The following is a 19,692-nucleotide window of genomic DNA, read 5'->3' on the forward strand; positions in this document are numbered from 1 at the left end:
GAGAGAGAATCTCAAGCAAGTTCCACATTCAGTGCTGAGCTGGATGGATGCAGGGCTTGATCTCATGGCCTTGAGATCATGATCTGAGCTGAAATCAAGACCCGGACCCTTAATTGAACCACCACTACTCATTCAGGGACAGTCAAGTATAACAAAGAAGGAATTTAAAGCCAGTGGATTTTTGACAAGGGTGCCACAATTCAAGGGAAAAGAACAATCTCTTCAACAAACACTCCTGGGACAACTGGATAACCACGTGTAAAATAGCCCTACCTCACACCATACACCAAAATCAACAACAAATCAAAGCAGTGATGATATCTAACATTCACTGAGGACTTACCATGTGCCAGGGGCTTTCCATAAATCAAAGTAGCCCCCAGGGCTGCACTATAAGACAGATATCAGTATCACTCCCACCTTATAAATGAGGAAACCTAGGGACAATGAGGTTAAGGAAACCTGACCCTGTTGGTCAGTATGGAAGTTCTAGAGCCAGAATTTGAACCAGGATTTTGAACTTCCACACCTGGACTCCTAACTGCTATGTGAAAGGGGAAGACTCCCATCTCTCCTAAACATCTGGTGACCCTGGGCAGGTGCCATCACCCTTGCAAGTCTGCGTTTCCTCATATGCAATACGGCAAGAACAATGATGGGACTCCACCAGGAGGCTGTGAGGGGGAAATGCTGGTGAAATGTTTAGAGCTGTGGTTGGCTCCCAGGGCGCATACATATTAGCTGTTTCGGTGTAATTAATCATTTTTAGTAATTATTAGCATTAAGACTAAGTGTTAAAACTAAAACTACCCTTGGCTCATAATAAGCACTCAACCGATTTTATTATTATAAATTTTAGTGATTTATTTTGTAAGATTAGCATTTATAAATTTGGAGCACTACTCTTTTTTTTTTTTAAAAAGATTTTGTTTATTTATTTGACACAGAGAGAGACAGATCACAAGTAGGCAGAGAGGCAGGCAGAGAGAGAGGAGGAAGCAGGCTCCCCGCTAAGGGGAGAGCCTGATGTGGGGCTCGATCCCAGGATCCCGGGATCATGACCTGAGCCGAAGGCAGAGGCTTTAACCCACTGAGCCACCCAGGCGCCCCTGGAACCCTACTCTTAACCTCGACCATAGCACATCACCTGGCGATTAATAAGTGGCTGAGAAATGCATTACTTGTAAAACAATAGTAGTGGTAGATTTTATTACTAAGCATTTAGTAATCACCTTCCTTAGAAAGTGAGTTAGAAACTGAAATACAGCTAGTTCCACACCATTCAACCCAGCCAGTGAATTCCTAAACCAAGAGCAGGAGAGGATCGGTTAACAACCCTGGTCGAACCCCCACACCCTCTGACCCTGCTTCCCACTGGACTCAAGAAGGAGCCCGGGCATGAGGATTCTCAAAACAAACGCCAGCATCTTCTGCCCAGCCCGCTTCTTTGGCTGAGGTCTCCCCTCTTTACCTGGGCACGGGCACGCCCCCGTGCTTACCCCAGCCAATCCTCGCGCTGGCCCCGCCCACAGCCCCGCCCCGCCCCGCCCCGCCTGAGGCCGCGTGCCGGCCACGACTCTGCGGCTCCCTTGGAAGGAGCCGGCTTCTCGCGCATCTCCGTCCCCGCTAAGTGACCTACGAGATCCCTCCGAACCACTTTTCTGGCCAAAGAGGAGAGGATGCGATGAGTGTCATTAACATTCGGGGCCCCGAGTACCTGGCAGTTGTGTCCTGGACCTCGAGTCGGCCTCCCACCCACCACGGCGGCGACGCTGCGTGCGCAGCCCCAGAGCTGTGCACGCGTCTGCCCCTGCACCGACTCCCAGACGGACTACACTTCCCAGATCCCTGCGGCATTCGGGCTCCTCTGGGCTACCATCCTCCGTCGGTCAAGGAGGAAGAAAACCCGGAGCCCCCGCGGCCTTCGCCGGGGATGCACGGATGTCCGAGTTCTTCTGCTTCCGTAGGCGGAGGGGAGAAGCATCGCCAGCGTCCGTCTCCAGTGCAACGGTCCGCTGGCATCGACGGGTCTGTCTCCATGGCAACAGCCTAAGCGCCGGCGCTAGGAGAAGACGCCTCATTACAGGCAGTTTTAAGTAGCAGGGATGCTCTACAGAACAGCGTGCTCTGCTCATAAGACTTAATGGGAAACATATGTTCGAGCACGAAGAAAGGTAGGAAAGAGTTGATGAGAGGAAGGTTTCCCAGAAGAGGGGATCTTTGAATTAGGTTTTGAGGGATGAATAGGAGGTCACCAGGAAGAGAAGAAAAGGAGGGGAAAAAATGCCATCTTTATCTCTCTGGTCAAAATTTGAAGCTGTATGACAAAGTCTTAAGGAGGGTGTGGGGAAACCACCATTCTCGTACCGTGCAGGCAGGGAGGCTTGAAGTCAATCAGACAATTGAGGACTATTTTCCGAGAACCTACTCTGTTCTACACAGTGCTCCAGGCACTAGGGATATAGTGGTAGAAGACGCCACGGACCCTGCCTTCAGGGATCAGGGAACGGGCAGTACATAGGAGACATGCAAAGGGAAATTATGATTTGTGCTGTGAAGTAAACAGGCAAGCGGCTGAGACAAATGAAAGGACACCTCTGTGATCAGGAAATATAAATGTTTGGGAACATACCCGTGCAATAAAAGCCAAATAAATCTTGGGTGAATTGTAAAGAGATATTAGTGTCTAGCAGCTAGAGGTTGCCCTACCTGTAGATTTCTTCTTTCTAGAGTTTGTGAGGATCTGAGTTGGGGTGTTCTTTTACTTGCCATTGAAGGCATCTTGAAGTACCAGGATAAACAGGTTGAATGCCTAGTCTTTTTGGTCACGTAGTAAGTAAACCATCTCTCTTGCTTGAACTATTCTGACTTTTCTGTGACTTGAAACCGAAAACATCCTTCCTAACAAAGTCATATTATTCTCCTTTGAAAAATAAGGAAACAGGGGCCCCTGGGTGGCTCAGTGGGTTAAGCCTCTGCCTTCAGCTCAGGTCATGATCTCAGGGTCCTGGGATCAAGCCCGGTATCAGGCTCTCTGCTCAGCAGGGAGCCTGCTTCCCCCTCTTCTCTCTCCACCTGCCTCTCTGCCTACTTGTGATTCCTGTCTATCAAATAAATAAATAAGAAAAATAAGGAAACTGGATCAGACATTAAGACAATGACAAAGGCAAGATTCAAAATTAGCTTTTTAGACTAAAAAAATTCAGGAGCTTTCTAAATTATTATGTGAATAAAAGGGTGAGGGTGAGTCTTTGAGAAGGAAGTGGATCAAATGTGCTGAGAAAGGTACATACGTGATGGAATATATTAGGAGAAGGCATTTAAAGACACTATCCTGCTGACCTTGAACATGGACGAAGGGGCTACAAGTCAAAGAATGCAGGTGGCCTCTAGAGATTGAAAATTCATACCATAAGACATTTTTAAAGATGCAGACAGAATAAAAATTTAATTGTTAAAAAGTCATTAAAGTACTAGAATACAATATAGGATAATCTTGGCAATGAGGAACGCCTTTCTTAGCATGATAATAGGTCCAAGAATGATAAAAGAAAATACAAATAGATTTGAATACTAAAAATTTTAAAATTCTATGTAGCAAAATACATCATAAACAAAATTGCAATAACAAACCTGGAGAAAATATTAGTGATATATATACCAAAGGGTTAATCTATGTAATACATAAAGACTTGCTCCTATAAATCAATACACAAAGGCAGCCCAATTAAAAGTGGGAAAAATACATAAATAAGCAATCCCAAGAAGACAAAACCTTAACAAACATGTAAAAGGTCATTAATCTCACTATTGCTAGGACATCTTTACTTATTGGGTTACAAATATTTTTTAAAACTTTTTAAAATATGTATTTATTTGAGAGAGAGCAGAGGGAGAGCACAGAGGGAGAGGGAGCATGGAGAGAGAAAGAGAAGCAGACTCCCCACTGAGCAAGGAACACAATGCAGGGCTCAATCCCAGTACCCTGAGATCGTGACCTGAACCGAAGGCAGACACTTAATCGACTGGGCCACCCAGGTGCCCTTAGAAATACTTTTAAAAGGATAATACTGAGTAATTTTTGAAGGAAGTTGGGCAACAGAGAAGTAGGCATTCATATACACTTTCAGGAGTCATGTAAATTGGTTCATCCTTTTTTTGGAGGATTACTTAGCAGTAATTATCAAAATTTAAACGTGGACATTTTTGGTCCCACAAGTTTATTTCTAGGAATTTATCTTATGGAGATACCTTGCACAAGTGTCAAATAGTAAATGTCCAATGATGGAAAAGGAAACAATCTCGATGTCCGCTAATAGGGATTGGTTAGGGATGCCTGGGTGGCTCAGTCAGTTAAGCTGCTGCCTTCAGCTCAGGTCATGATCCCAGGTCCCGGGATCAAGTCCTGCATCGGGCTCCTTGCTCGGCGGGGAGCCTGCTTCTCTCTCCACCTCTGCCTGCCACTCTGCCTGCTTGTGCGCTCTCTCTCTCTCTCTCTCTGACAAATAAATAAATAAATAAATAAATAAAATCTTAAAAAAAATAGGGATTGGTTAAATAAACTCAAGAAACCCTAGTATGAAGTATTATTATGAGGATACACATATATGTTTCTATATATTTATATGTATGTTTATATATAAACATATTTGCATTATCATGGGAAAATATCCACATTATACTAAGTGAAAAAAGTCACTTCTAAAATCGTATGTGTGGGGTCGCCTGGCTGGCTGTGGGTGGAGCATGTGACTCTTGATCTGGGGGTTGTGGGTTCAAGCCCTATGTTGGGTGTAGAGATTACTTAAAAAAATAAAAATCTTAAATCATATGTGTGCATATACCATACAAATTGTATACTGTATTTATGTGGATATATACATGTGTGTATACACACAACCAGTTTTATAAAAACAAAAAAGGAAAACAAAAAAGGAAAAACAAAAAAGGAAGTTCATATTTACTGAAAAAAATCTAGAATCTTTGGAATAAAGATTTACAGGGAGCCATTGCTTTCATTTTTGTTTTCTGAATTATTCACCATAAACGAGCATTTCTTCAACCATGAAAGGAGTCATATACTAAAATAACTGGGAAGACTTTAAACACGGTAATAGTTACCATGGGTGATGTTGGTGAGACATAGTCCTGTCCTCTGCTGGTCAGACTGCCAACAGATACAAAAGTTCTGGGAAGCCATTGGCCCACATGTCTGGGATCATTGAAACATTCTTCCTTTGATCCCATGACTTCCCTGCCAGGATCTCACTTGGAAACTGGTCAGGAGCTCAACCACAGACTTCAGCTCAAGGGACGTTTATAAAAGTCAAAAACTGGTGGGGCACCTGGGTGGCTCAGTGGGTTAAAGCCTCTGCCTTTGGCTCGGGTCGTGATCCCAGGGTCCTGGGATGGAGCCCCACATCGGGCTCTCTGCTCGGCAGGGAGCCTGCTTCCTCCTCTCTCTCTACCTGCCTCTCTGCCTACTTGTGATCTCTGTCAAATAAATAAATAAAATCTTAAAAAAAAAAGTCAAAAACTGGAAACAACCAAGGTGTCCAAGAGGGGATTGGTGAAGTTCCTGGCTGAATTACTATGCAAACTTCCCCCCAAACATCTAGTTGTTAAAGATGATTTAATGACATGGGTATATTTAATGATGGGGCTTGTGATAATAAAGTAAACTAGAAGTGTGATAAATTGCATATTCAGTATACCCCAAATTTATTAAAGCATCTATAATATTATATATTATTTTTTAAATAGCAGAAGTGATCCAAATGTTAACAGCTATCTCTGCATGACACTGGACTTTGGGTGAAATCTGGATTTCTTGGGTCTTCTAAATTTTCTATAGGAAGCATGTATTGATTTTTATAATAATAAACATTATTTTAAGAAGGAAGTATTATATGTGAAATGTGTTTAATCCCCATAGATGTTCAGAGCATGGCTTCTGAGCCTGAGTACCTGGGCTTGAATCTCTACACTCCACAAGCTCATAGCCGTGAGGTTTTGGCCACTTCATCTCCCTGTGCTTTGGTGTCCTCACCTGTGAAATGGGACAATACAGCCCTGGACAGGTGGGATTGTTCAAAGAAAGAGCATTCATACATACCAAGGGCTTGGGACAGAACTTGGCACATAATAAGTTACTAAAAAAATGTTTTGTCATCTCATATACTTGACAGAGGAAAAAATTATGGATGTTCAGTGCTGGTAAAAATGTGGACAGCAGTCCTCGTGCCCAGCTTGTCCCAGGCAGACTGGGTCCGGCCGATTTGGAAAGCAATTTGACAAAATGTTCCAGTATTCAGGAAAATCATTAGAATCGTGCTTCTCCTATTTCCATCCTGGGAATATGACTTAGAGAAAGAATCTCCTGAGAAGAACAGAGGAGGCAGGTGTGGAAATGCTCATTCCAACATTCGTAACTGGGAAAATGGGTGAAGCACCTGTGTCACTGAGGGGCTTAGGACAAAACCCACGTGGGAGAATGGACTTGTAAATTTTACACCCACCAGTGAAATATTATTAGCCTGTATGATGAGGAGTATGAAGTGTATGGGATTACAAAAGACCATGCTCAGCGTGTAACAGGGGCAAATCAGAGAAGCCAAAATTGTTTCTACACTCTGATCACAATGAAATAAAAGAACACTTATTTTAAGATGATACTTGAAAGGGAATAAAAAAAATCAAGACCATAGGACTTCTGAGGGTGGCCAAGTTGAGGGTGAGTACATTGCTTTTGTTTCATGATTAAAAATATGGATATGGGGCACCCGGGTGGCTCAGTGGGCTAAGCCTCTGCCTTCGGCTCAGGTTGTGATCTCAGGGTTCTGGGATCGAGCACTACACTGGGCTCTCTGCTCAGCAGGAAGCCTGTTCCCCCCCTCCCCCTGACTCTCTGCCTACTTGTGATCTCTGTCAAATAAATAAATAAAATCTTTAAAAAATATATATTGATATGGAAGACAGAGTAAAACAAAACCAGGAAGAAATACATGCAAAATGATGAGCTCTCCCTGGGCTATGGGTTACAGGGAATCTGTATTTTATTCCATACTTCTTGATACTTTCCAAATTATCCTTTGCAATAAGCATAGGTTATTTTACTTAAAAATGTTTCCTGTTATAAAAGTATGTGCATTATTTTTATAATAAAATATAAACACTATGTTTTTTTTGTTTGTTGTTTTTGGGTGGTTTTTTAGAGAGAGAGAGAGACAGAGGGAGAGAGAGAATCTTAAATAGACGCCACATTCAGTGCAGAGCCTGACTTGGGGCTCAATCTCACAACCCTGAGATCAAGACCTGAGCTGGAGTCAAGAGTCAGACACTTAACAGACTGAGCTACCCAGGCACTACCTGCCCCCATTTTTAATAGCATGTTTTTATGATGAAAATATGATGAAAGAAAAACTTACTTTTGGGCATGAAGAAAAACAGAAAATGATGCTTAAGACAGCAATTCCTTTATAAAGGACCGAGAAAGATGCACAAAATAAGGCTTTAAAAATGACTGTAAATAGTGGAACATACTGTGTTTATTTGACAGACAGAGGTCACAAGTAGGCAGAGAGGCAGGCAGAGACAGAGAGAGAGGGAAGCAGGCTCCCTGATGAGCAGAGAGCCCGATGCGGGGCTCGATCCCAGGACCCCGGGATCATGACCTGAGCCGAAGGCAGAGGCCTTAATCCACTGAGCCACCCAGGCGCTCCGGAACATACTGTGTTTAAACTAACTGCAGATTTGGTCATGAAATTTGTAGCTTGAAGTTTTGTAGGATACTAAAATCTAGTGTTGATGTTCAGCTACATAGACTTGTACTCTAAAGGGTTAATCTTTCCAGTCGTGATTTTTTTCTTGAATTTCCAAGCTCCAATTTAATAACTGATCGATAAATTTAAAAAGTTCACAGAGAGGCACCTGGGTGGCTCGGTGGGTTAAGCCTCTGCCTTCGGCTCAGGTCATGATCTCAGGGTCCTGGGATCGAGCCCCGCATCAGACTCTCTGCTTGGTGGGGAGCCTGCTTCCCCCACCCCCTCTCTCTGCCTGCTTCTCTGCCTACTTGTGATCGCTCTCTGTCAAACAAATAAATAAAATCTTAAAAAAAAAAGTTCACAGAGACCTTGTTAAAGATATCAGATGATGTCTCGTTCCATTCACACCACCCTCTGGGGACGCCATAAGACTGAAAAATAGGGGGGAAGCTGAGATTTTAGGAGGGAGCTCCTAAAATGATCAGATGGTGTCCCAGCAGGTGATCAATGGCACCAGCTCCTTGTAGGAAACAGAGAAGCAACTCTCTCTCACGGTATACGGTGTTTAGGGTTCCTCTCTGGGAGGAAGTTACTGGTGCTGATGAAGGCTGCACTGAACCCAGCATCAGAATCGCCCACCTGCTAATTTCTTAGGCTTTCTGGTCAGCGAGAGTTCTCGGAATATCAGCAAGCTGTGTGCTCCGTGCAAAGGCTTTCTCAAAATCGTTGCAGACGTAGGTGCTGTGCATAGCGTGAAGCCTCCGGTGTTCAGTCAGGTGTGAACTCCAGCTGAAATCCTCCCCACGTTCCTTACACACATAGCGTTTTCCACCCACGTGAACCTTCTGGTGTTGAGTAAGGTGTGAAATCTGGGTGTAGGTTTTTCCACAGTTGTTACATTTATAGGGCTTCTCTCCGGTATGGGTCCTTTGATGCTGAATGAGATGGATGCTCTGGTTGAAGGCTTTCCCGCATTCCTTACAGGCATAGGGTTTCTCGCCAGTGTGAATTCTCTGATGTTGGGTGAGGGAGGAGTTGTGACTGAATGTTTTCCCACATTCTCTGCACTTGTAGGGTTTCTCACCCGTGTGGATTTTCTGATGCTCGATAAGGTGGGTGCTCCGGCTGAAGGCTTTCCCACAGTCGCTGCACTCATAAGGCTTCTCTCCAGTGTGAATCCTCTGGTGTTGGATGAGGTGGGAAATCTGGGTATAGGCCTTGCCGCAAACTTTACACTCATAAGGCTTCTCCCCAGTGTGAATCCTCTGATGGCGGGTGAGCGAAGAGTTCTGGCTGAAGGTTTTTCCACATTCGTTACATTTGTAAGGCTTCTCACCAGTGTGAATTGTCTGGTGTTGTGTGAAGGACGAGGTGTGACTGAAAGCCTTTCCACATTCGTTACATATATAGGGTTTCTCTCCCATGTGAACACTCTGGTGCCTCATGAGGTGGGAAATCTGTGTGTAAGCCTTCCCACACTCGTTACACTCATAGGGTTTCTCACCAGTGTGAATTCTCTGATGCTGAGTCAGGGACGAACTGTGGCTGAAGGCCTTGCCGCACTCAGAGCACTCATAGGGTTTCTCTCCCGTGTGAACTCGCTGGTGCTGGGACAGGGATGAGCTGTGGCTGAAGGTTTTCCCACACTCGTTACATTTGTAGGGCTTCTCTCCGGTGTGGATGGTCTGGTGCTGACTCAAGGAGGAAGTGTGACAGAAGGCTTTGCCACACTCACCACATTTGTAGGGCTTCTCCCCTGTGTGGATTTTCTGGTGGCGGGTGAGGTGGGACACCTGTGAGTAGAACTTCCCGCACTGGTCGCATTTATAGGGTTTTTCCCCCGTATGGCACCGCTGGTGTTTAATGAGGGAGGAGCTCTGGGTGAAAGCCTTCCCACATTCCTTGCATTTGTATGGCTTCTCTCCAGTGTGGATCCTTTGATGCTCAGTAAGCGATGAGCTCTGAGTGAAGGTCTTGCCGCACTCACCGCACACGTAGGGCTTCTCCCCCGTGTGTATGATGTGGTGCTGAATGAAATATGAGCTGTTGCTGAATGCCTTCCCGCAATCATTGCACTTGTAGGGTTTCTCTCCCGTGTGAGTCCTCTGGTGCAGAATATAGTCTGAATGGTAAATGAAGGTTTTCCCACATTCTACACAGTTAAATGGCTTCTTTTCTATGAAGGTCCTTTGGCATTTCAGGATCTTTCTTGGTCCATTCCTCTTCCGAGTTCTCTCTCCCACCGGCCCTCTTTGCTTCTTGATGAAGGCTGAGGTCTGTCTGAAGCTCTGCCCCAGCTCGAGACACCCCATGCCTCTCTCCCCACCGATGGTTTCCTTGCGAGGAGCAAACAAACACCTCAAACGCCTCTCTTGCTTTCCCTGGTCCTCCAACCGACGGCTCCAGGCCCAGGATCCCCCCAGCCTGGCATCTCCAAGCGCTGCCCTTAAAACCCCCTCCTTCTTTCCCACGGGGGAAGTGGCCTCCTCAGAAACGCTCTCTCTCAGAAGTGTCTCCTGAGGTGTTGCAGAGCTGGTATCCAAGGCTGAAAGACATGGAAAATGTGACTGTCATCCGCATCGGGACCAAGGACACTGATTAGGTTGAACTGACACTGGAAAACTTTAAAATGCAAGTTTCAAAGTTTAGGTAGCTCTTTCAAAAGACAGGAGAGATTTGTGTTGTGACACGGAAGGATGGCCTCCAAATATCCTAAAAACAAAAATACGTTTTTAAAAAAATTTTTTTACCTATTTATTTGAGAGAGTGAGTGAGCGAGGGCATGAGCATGGGGAGCAGCCCAGGGAAAGGGAGAAGCAGACTCCCCAGCTGAGCAGGGAGCTTGATGCAGGGCTCGATCCCGGGATCACGACATGAGCAAAAGGCAGACACCTAACCAACTGAGCCACCTAGGCACCCCCACCCCCAACCAAGTTGTATATATTTATGTACGTGTTAACATGTATATGCACGTGCGTAGTGGGATGGAGCATTTTGAATTTATTATTATTTACTTTTTTATTGTGGTAAAATACATACAACATAAAATGCGACATTTAGGTCATTTTTAGGCATGCTGTTGGGTTGCATGTGTGCACTCACACTAGGGTGCAATCATCACCACCATCCACCTCCAGAGCCTTTTCATCTTCCCAGACTGAAACATTGTACTCATTAAAAACTAATGCCCACTGCTCCTTCCCCAGCCCCTGGGCACCACCATTCAACTCTGGCTCAATGAATTTGCCTACTCTAGGCACCTCATGTAAGTGGAATCAGACAATATTTGTCATTTTGTGTCTGGCTTACTTAATCTAGCATCATGTCCTCAAGGTTTTTCATGTCGTTATTATTTACTTTTGTAATTAAAAAAAAAGGGGGGGCTCAGTTGGTTAAGCGTCTGCCTTCGGCTCGGGTCCTGATCCCAGGGTCCTGGGATCGTGCCCTGCATCGGGCTCCCTGCTCAGCGGGAAGCCTGCTTCTCCTTCTACCACTCCCCCTGCTTATGTTTTCTCTCTCTCTGTGTCTCTCTCTGTCAAATAAATAAATAAAATATTTTTAAAAATATAGTAAAGCTTTGGAGTAAAATGAGAAAAGTAAATTTTTTTTGAGACATTAGCAGCATTATGGGGAGAGTTTCATTTCCTGCCTTATTCTTATGTAGATTTTCAAAGTTTCTGTGATGAACACACGTACCTTTAATTTGATCAAGAGATATTAATAAATAGGGGCACCCGGGTAGCTCAGTCAGTTAAGTGTCTGCCTTTGGCACAGGTCACGATCTCAGGGTCCTGGGATTGAGCCCCGTGTCGGGCTCCCCACTCAGCAGGGAGTCCTCTTGTTCCTCTGCCCCTTCCCCTGATTGTTCTAGCTCTCTCTCAAATAAATAAAATCTTTTTTAAAAAAGGTCAATAAATATTAAATGTGTGTGAGGCTTTTACAGCACAATATTGCAATTTGGAGAAAGGGAAGTTTAGAGAAGAGATGATAAGCAGGAAGCACATCCATGTGGAATTTGTTGAAGGGGATGGATTTTTTGATGCTAGTAGATCTGTTCTTGGGACCCCTATTAATTGCGTAACTGCTACGTGCTAACCACAGTGCTAGGGTTTGCTGTCAGGGGTACTAGGGAGCCATGGGAGGGCTGTGAGTAGGGGAGGAGTGGGATTAGCTCTGGGTGTAGAAAAACCCCTCTCAGGCTGTGTGAGGTGAACTGGGGGCTGGGAGGTGAGGGAGGAGGCTGGGGTCAGGGTCCGGCCAAGGGAATCTGAGGCCTGAGCCAGGGCTGTGGGAGAGAGCACAGGAGTCTGGGAAAAGTTAGGGGCAGGAGGGCAGCACTGGGGACCAATGGGCTGTGGTGAAGGGGAAGGAGGGGGCAAGTCTCACCCCACAACATGGTGGACAGTGATGGAAACAAAGAAGCGCCAACCCCCCCCCCCTCACGGAGTTCGTGGGCCAGTGGGGGGCAAACATCTGGACTCCTGTCCCCCAGCGTGTCCAGCAGGGTCCCACTTTTGGGTCCCTACACAGATGATTTCCGATAAAGAATCACTGATAATCATCGTAGCCTATTCTGACGAGGGGGGTTACCATGTGCCAGGTGCTGGGCTATACTTTTATGAGTTCATTCATTCATCTTTTCCAACCCGGGGTACTATTACTGACCCCATTTTGCAGGTGAGGAAATCAAGGCACAGAGGGGCTGAATGACCTGCCCGAAGGTCACAGAGCCAGGAAGTTCTGGAGCTGGGATTTGAGCCCACCGCCCACGACTATGGCTGTGTGTGACGCTGCCTCGTTCTTGTCACTGATCCAGACAGACAGGGTGGGCAGATGGCTCACATCTGCTGGACGAACTCACCCACCTGGACAGGCAGCTAGCTGGGCTTCCCTCTTCTCCATTCTGGGCTCCTCCCCTCGCTCCAGACGGGAGATCACGTCAGGTTTGGACCCAGGAGGCCCGGCCCCTGGAAAAGATACCAGATTTGGCCATGGCTGGAAGTCATCAGGAGGCCTGAGAGCTGAGCCCCAGGCCCTGGGTCTGCAGGGGAGCTGTATACACTGGGTGCCTAATGATGAGAAGCTCTAATGTTCCGGGCATGTGGGCAGCTCAGTCGGTTAAGTGTCTGACTCTGGGTTTCAGCTCAGATCGTGATCTCAGGGTCCTGGCCCCATGCTCAGTGGGAAGTCTGCTGAGATTCCCTTTCTCTCTCCCTCTCCTTCTGTCCTTCCCCCAACTCGAAGTCTCTCCCTCTCTCTAAAATCAATCAATCAATCAATCAATCAATCAATCAACCTTTGGTTCTGTGCTGTTGAAGCTGAGTGTGAGGTACACACTGAACTTCAAAGACCGACTTACTGAGGAGAAAAACAGAAAAATATCATCAATAACTGGCACATTGATGATCATCTCAACAGGTGCCAAAATGACCATCTTTTGGATGGACCAGGTACAAGAAAATACATCCCTAAGATGAATCTCATTTCTTTCTATCTCCTTTTTTTTTTTTTAATGCCTGCTGTCTTTGAGACCGCACTGACTTCCCTTTTCCCAGAGTGGGTTGAACAGGGCTCTCCCAAGATTTCGTCCACAGAAACCGCAGAACGTGCCCCTACTCGGAAACAGGGGCTTTGCCGATGTAATTAGTGATGAGGTCCTCTGGGAGCAGGCTGGGCCCTGAGCCCAAAGACCGGTGTCCTTGTTTGAAGAGGAGAGACACACAGACACACGTGGCGGGGGAAGGTCATGTGAAGATGGAGGCCAAGACTGGGGTGTGGGGGTACAGGGCGAGGAACAGCAAGGGCCGCCAGGAGCCTCTAGAAGCTGCATCCAGCTGCATCCAGGACTCCGGCCTGGACCCTCCAAAGGGAGCAGGGCCCTGCCCACAGCTGGATTTTGCACTTCTGGCCTCTGAACTGTGAAGAAATACATTTCTGCAGGGGACAGGCAAAAGCAACCTCATTCTTTACACCCAACTTGTGCAGAAAAGGGGTCACACAGCAGGCTCTCCTTGGAAAGGCGTGTTCACAAGGCAGCCTGCGGCTGGCGTCTGGGCAGCTGGGTTTCAGGAGGGTTCTCAGTGCTCCCTGACCGACGGGAGGGCTCCCCGTGTCCAAGCTGCTGGGTGCACAGCATGGTTTCTGCTGAACCCCTGCTTTCCTTTGGGGAGTCTATAGAGTTTGGCCGCTGACGTGACCGGACCTCAGTGAAAGGCCTGGGCGCTGACCCGGGAGGGGTGGGGGTGGGAGGTCTCTAACGAGCGTCCCCTGGTGGACAACACCTCACACGTACTGTCACATCCTACTGGATGTCCTGTGTGACTCCTTGGGGAGGGGACTCTGGCCTGGTCTCCCCCAGACATCGCCCCACACGGCTTATCTCTTAGCTGACTACGCCCGGTGTCCTTTCGCTGCAGTGAATTGGGGCTGTGAGTGCAACTGAGGCCTGGGGGGGTCTCCCTCCTCAAGCCCCCAAATCTGGGGACTTTCCTGGGGTCCCTGATGCAGAAGTTTAAGCGGGTTTTTGGTGAGTTTGTGCAGTGAACGTGTGTGAGTGAGGACGGCTGAGGAAGGAGCTTCACAGCACCAGAGCTTACGAGGAAAAGGCCAGATAGAAGAATCAGAAAAAGAAGTTGAGAAGAGATGGAGGTGGACAGACAGACAGACTGCTGAAGAGGCCAGAGTGGGTCAGGGCGGGGCTGCAGGGACAGAGAGGAGGGGACGGGCAGAGATTGTTGGGAGGCAGAGAGGATGTGGGGGGCTGTTGAGGAGGGGGTAGGGAGGAGTGAGGATGGGGGTGGGGGTGTCTGGCCTGGGGGCAGGGGGCCCAGAGGAGGAGGAACAGGTCAGTGTGGAGACGCAGAGCTCAGGGTGAGGGTGACAAATGTGAAGGGCGCAGGAGGTGGGTGGGTGGACAATGTAGGACTAGGGAGACATATCTGGGGAACAACACTTCTGTGCCTTCGAAAGATGGAACCAGGGACGCCTGGGTGGCTCAGTGGGTTAAAGCCCCTGCCTTCGGCTCAGGTCATGATCCCTAGGGTCCTGGGATCGAGTCCCGCATCGGGCTCTCTGCTTCGGCGGAGGGCCTGCTTCCCCCTCTCTGTCTCTGCCTGCCTCTCTGCCTACTTGTGCTCTCTGTCTGTCAAATAAATAAATTAAAAAAAAAAAAAAAGAGAAAGATGGAACCAGATGACTGGAGGACATCCAAGGAGCATCTGGAGTCTGAGATTCTAGAACAGGCATTGCAGGGAAGAGCCTGAGGTCACCACACATGGAAAGGGAAGCAAGAAGAGAGGGTGGGGGCACAGGCTGAGGATTTTGCAGGACAGGCAGAGGACTTGGGGCCCCGGGGGACACAGGGACGCGAGGAGAAGCGGCGGAGAGACAGAGGGACAGACAGAGGCCAGTCAGGAGGGACCAGTGAGAAGAGCAGAGAGGGCACCCCATGACCTCAGCGAATGACCGCTGTTGAGCAGTGGGTGGGCACAGAAGAGATGAGAGCAGAAGGGAGGTCATCACGCCTCTTCCTGGGAAGGCAGGGGCAGGGCCTCACCCAGGGAAAGAAGGTTCCGGTAGTTCTCCAACATCACATCCCGGTACAGCTCCCTCTGGCCAGGCCCCAGCTGGCCCCACTCCTCCAGGGTGAAGTCCACAGCCACATCCTTGAAGGTCAATGATTCCTGCAAGGGCCAATTTTACAAGGTGGAGGGGCACATTCCTTCTAGAACTCTGGGCCCTGAGAGGTCATGGGTCAAGAGCCTACCATTGCTAGTGGTTGAACCAGCTCTAACATTTCAGGCTGGAACATACGGGCTCAGCAGGTTTGAGAAAACTGAATTAAAATGGCCCACAGAAATGTAGAAAATCTGGGGCAGCTACTAGCCCAGAGGTTCCTTGGCAGAAGGTGGAGAAAGTTCCCTTTTGCGTGACTCTTTACTGCCATCTGTTGGAAAGTCTTTATAATATGCCAATTATTTTAGTAAATCATTGTTGACTGCCATCTGCATGAAAACCGCCATTATGTACCAGTGTATGAGGTATATGTGAATCCTGCCACTGAGATGAGGCACCCTTGTGCAGTGCACAACCTGCACACCTGTATATGACAGCCCTAAGAAACACTTTTTTAAAAATCAAGACATGTGTGCAAGAGCGATAACTAAGTGGCACTCCATCCCAGACCTGCACTGGGATCCCAATCCCCATCCCTGATTCCAAGGATAAGGCTCCAGGGTGAAGCAAAACCATCCACTGCCCACCTCTCTTGGCAACTCAAAGTCCGCTGAGCATTAGAGAGGTTTTTAGACCAGGTCATAAAGTCCCAGCTCAGGGCATCCTGCCCCTCCCTTCTCTCCTCCTCCCAGCACTTCCCAGGCCCAGAGCCCCTCCCACCATAGTCTCTTCCCCATGCCTGGGAGAGGGAGAAGTCTTCAGCCCATAGGCAGAGACGTGGATGGACCTATGGGGTCCACAAAATCATCTTGGGGACGGGGAAGCCCCAACTCACCTGGTCCTCAGCCATCAGGGTCTTGCGGCCCCTGCAGGGTCCTGGGCATATGTCTCCAGGAGAAAAGACCAGGCCTGAGTCTGCAGAGCTGGAGGAGGAGACTGGAGCACAGAGAGGGTCAGTTCTGGCCCAGACAGACAGAGAGATAAACGTTTTCCCAAAGATGCCTCATAACAGAGGGGACCCTAGTCTCCCAGGAGCTGAAACAAAGGTTCAGGACAGGCTGCCCGAGGCCCCCATTCCATACTAACAACCGCTAGCAATCAGGCACCTCGGCTCACTGCACCCACATAACAGCTCCAAAAGATGACACTAGAATTATCCCGAGAGAAGGAAATAGAAGAACAAGGGGTCAATGCCCTTGCTCAAGGTCACAGAGATTTCAAGTGTCAGACTGCGATAAAGACCCAGAAGTCTGGCTGCAGAGCTAAGCCATCTTTTTATTCTTACTTTTTTCCCCTTGTGGTTAAATGCATATAACATGTAACATAACATCTTAACCACTTCATTTTTAAAAAAAAGATTTTATTTATTTATTTATTTATTTGTCGGAGAGAGAGCAGAACCAGGAGGAGCAACAGGCAGAGGGAGAAGCAGGCACCCCGCTGAGCAAGGAGCCCCATGCAGGACTCAATCCCAAGACCCCAGGATCGGGACCTGAGCCCAAGGCAGACGCTTAACCAACTGAGCCACTCAGGTGTCCCCACTTTAATCACTTTAAATGACACAGTTCAGTGGCATTTAGGACGTTCACAACGTTGTGCAACCATCACTACCATCCGGTTCCAGAACATTTTCACCATTGCCCTAAAAGGAACCGTTAACCAGTCACTCCCAAATCTCCCTGTTCTGTCCCAGCCCTCCGATGCCAGCCCCTGAAAACTACTCATCTTTCTTTCTTTCTTTTATAAAAAAGATTTGTTTATTTATTTTACAGAGGGGGTAGGGGTAGAGGGAGAGGGACAGAGAGTCCTAAGCAGACTCTGCACTGAGGGCAGAGCCTGACTCGGAGCTCAGTCCCATGACCCTGAGATTACCACCTGAGCCAAAACCAATCACTTAACTGAGTGCGCCACCCAGGCACCCCTCATCTTTTTGTCTTAATGGATTTGCCTATTATGGACCTTTCCTATGAATATAATCATATAATATGTGGCTTTTTTGTATTTGGCCTCTTTCATTTAGCATACTGTGTTCCAGAGTCATTCATGTTGCACCATGTATCAAGTTTTCATTCTTTTATTTTTTTTTAAGATTTTATTTATTTATTTGACAGAGAGAGATCACAAGTAGGCAGAGAGACAGGGAGAGAGAGAGGAGGAAGCAGGCTCCCTGCCAAGCAGAGAGCCCGATGTGGGGCTCGACCCCAGGACCCTGAGATCATGACCTGAGCCGAAGGCAGAGGCTTAACCCACTGAGCCACCCAGGCGCCCAAGTTTTCATTCCTTTTTATGGCTGAATAGTATTCTGTGGCATGGATCTACCCTTTTTTTGCAGAGCTCCTTCTTTAAAAAAAAAAAAAAAAAAGGTGTAGAGTCCAATGCGGTTCTTGAACTCATGACCCTGAGATCAAGACCTGAGCTGAAATCAAGAGTCCCACACTTAACCAAATGAGCCACTCAGGTGCCCCTACAGAGCTCCTTCTATCTGCCTTACAAATCCAGCATAAGGATCCTGATCTCTCTTAAGATGTTGTTTGAAGAAAGGTCCCACCTGTTGAAATAAAGTTTTAAAATCCCTGCAAAAAAAAAACCCCAAACAAAAAAACTCTGCCAAAGAAGAATTGGTGTTTGGACTATGGTCACTTCTGTTCATCAGATATGCTCTGAGACTCATGTGAGAGTGACCGGCTCATCTGAGGACAGAATAATGAGCGAGATGAGGCTCTGCCCTAAAGGGGCTCCCCACTGGTGGGGGAGACAGGCCTGGATATAGGCCAGGTGGTTGGCAGAGCAATGGCCCCACTCTTGTATCTTGTGCGATGAACCTGTGATGTGATTAAGTGCCTCTAGATAGGAAGATTATCCTGGATTATCTGGTGGGGCCTAAATGCAATCATAAGTGTCCTTAGAAGGGGGAGGCAGGGGGGTATTTGACCTGGAGGAGAAGGCCAAGTGAGGGAAGTAAAGAGGAGGAGAGTCAGAGAGAGAAGACACTGTCTCTCTGGCTTTGAAGCTGGAGGAAGAGGCCTCATCTAAGAAACAAGCAGCTTCTAGAGGCTGCAGGAATATGGCAAGGAAACGGATTGTCCCCTAGAGCCCACAAGGGAGCACCACTCTGTTGACACCTTGATTTCAGCACAGTAAAACCCACTGCAGATTTCTGACCTCCCGAACTGGAAGAGAACACGTTTGTGCCGTTTGAAGCCACCAAGTTTGTGGTCACTTGTTACAGCAGCAACAGGAAACTAAAACAGCCCAGAAATAAGACGCAGCCTCGCACCTGTTTCCAGTTACAGAGGAACGCCAGCAGCGGAAGGCTGAAACCAGTGGGCGAAATTCTGATGAGGAAATGAGAAGCCAAGTCTTACGGACTCTCCCCTATGTCCTCGCAAGTCACTTAATAATCACAAAAAGAAGGTAACTTTAGAGCAGAGACGCCTCGCGGACACCACCGCAGCCAAGTGATCAAGGCGCTCATGACCTGTGATGGGCAAACATGAGGGGCTCCTGCTCTGATGAGGACACAGCATCACCCCGAATTTAGATATTCCCGCCAAACCTAAATCTAATCGTGAGGAAACACAGAACAAATCCAGACCAAGGGACATTCTAGAAGTACCTGGTCTGTAATCTTCAGAGTTGCCAAGATCATCAAAATCAAAGAAAGACTGAGGAACTGCGTCTGGTTCACGGAGACTAAAGGGACCTAACAACTTACGCAGTGTGTGGTGTGGGCTTTGCTTTTGCCATTAAGTACATTACTGGGACAGTTAGCAAAATTTGAGGGTCTGCAGATTAGCTAATAGTTTTTATCGATGTTACTGTCCTGCTGTGTGATCATGGTGCTGTGGTCTTGGAAGATAATGGCCCTGTTTTTAGAAACAAACACAGACTCGGAAGAGGGGCGCGCAGACACGCAGAGAGGAACTGAACGGGGTTTGGGATGGTGGGGGGAGAACACAGAGCGATTAGAGACCCAGAGAAAGGGTGGCATGCTCAGGATAACAAGGACAGAGACGGAGGGCGTGACTGCGCAGAGTACGCGGTGGGTTTTCGGGTCAAACACCCCAGGCCGACCACTGGGACCTGCGGAGAAGCCGCGGAGTCTGTTTCTTCACCAGCGAAGTATGGAAACGCACAGTCTCCCTCCTGGGAGATCGCACAGTTCCGCGCTCGCTGACTCCTGGCAAACAGCAGGCGCCCAATTCCTGCGCGCTGAGATCCTCGGGGCGGCAGAGGCTCTCGGGGGCCGCCTCGC

Source organism: Martes martes (assembly GCF_963455335.1).
Source record: "Martes martes genome assembly, chromosome: 17".
NCBI classification, from domain to species: Eukaryota; Metazoa; Chordata; class Mammalia; order Carnivora; family Mustelidae; genus Martes; species Martes martes.